The sequence below is a fragment of the Heterocephalus glaber genome, unplaced genomic scaffold, assembly GCF_053883595.1.
Source record: "Heterocephalus glaber isolate CG9 unplaced genomic scaffold, H.glaber_assembly_v1.0 deba00001586, whole genome shotgun sequence".
NCBI classification, from domain to species: Eukaryota; Metazoa; Chordata; class Mammalia; order Rodentia; family Bathyergidae; genus Heterocephalus; species Heterocephalus glaber.
Window position 1 is genome coordinate 1,885,662 of NW_028258364.1, and position 1,324 is coordinate 1,886,985.

The following is a 1,324-nucleotide window of genomic DNA, read 5'->3' on the forward strand; positions in this document are numbered from 1 at the left end:
AGAGAAAGGCTGTAAAAGGTGCTGCTGTGACTTCTGTCTTTCATTTCATTTGTCTTATTACCTGATTGCATTTGTGTTTATACACAGAGTGAAAAATAAAGTCATAGACACTTCATATTTACAGTAAACAAAATACAAACAATATGCCAAAAGTTTAAAATTATTTGGTCTTGGATAAATTGAAACCTATTTCATTTTTTTGTAAAGATTTGAAAGTGAATTTGCTCCATTTTGAGTAAATTTAGAATATCAACTTTTATTTGCTAAGTGCTTCATAAGGGGGTACATTCTCCTCTCAGGTAATTTTGACCCATGGTCTTAATACTTGAAAAATGCAAAGATAGAAATGATTTCCTATTGCTTCTCGGCCTTTTGGCTAAGATCAAGTGTAGAAATGATTTCCTTGGCAAAGGCTCAGAACAGTATAACCCAAGGACTTAGAGAATCTCAAATGAAGTGCCAAATTTAATATACTGAATGACACAGCGTATTTATTTTGAAATGAATAACTCAATAATATATTTACTGGAACACATACAGGCTGAATAATAAAATGTGTGTGAATGAATCTTAATAATTTATTCCACGTGCAGATGCAATTTGATATAACTCAAAGTGTTTTAGTAAGAAATCTAAGCTGGTTTTTGAGAGTTTCTGTTAGATTTGAGAGAGAAGAGAACAGACCAACTAAGCCACTGAAAAGTACCTAGTAGTGTCAACACTAGAGGAGTAGGAGCTGGGCCTTGGACTGTGAAGTGTCCCCCACAGCCTACAGCTTCCCACACAGATCGTAATCTCCTCCAGAACTCCCACCACCATTCTGTGTAGGAGTTTATCTTTTCTAGCTATCACTAAAGGTAGGGTCAAAACTATTTTATAAAAACTACCTTCATGGTTACTGAAAGCTGAAGAGGAATACTTCACTAATCATAGGTCATGACTCATAGTTTAAAGACTTAACTGCTAAGCATTTATGATTTCTTTGGGGCTAACTTTTCTCATTGTATAAAGATGGCTTTCATTTCATTTCATCCACTTCACAGTGGCACTTTCTGGATGAATTACTTCACTTAAAACTCTGAATTTAACCCTTTGCAGAGACATAGAGAATTTTGATGACTATTTGATTATACTTCCTCTAAAAAAAGTATTTAAAAAGTATTTCAAAGTTGATGACTGGGTGTAAAACACTTCAAAGGATTTATAAAGATTTTAAAGTAACAAGAGACATTTCGGGGACAGAAATGAACAGACACATTCCACTTAGGTTGCATACGAATTAGTAACTAGTCCATATGTCAAGGCAGCTCTGCAGCTGAGGGAA

At 34.4% G+C, this 1,324-nt stretch overlaps 1 pseudogene; it reads left to right on the forward strand.

The window, feature by feature from the left end:
• The first annotated feature begins 356 nt into the window (after positions 1-356).
• On the forward strand, positions 357-531 carry LOC147823389 (U2 spliceosomal RNA; annotated as a pseudogene).
• Positions 532-1,324: the final 793 nt, after the last annotated feature.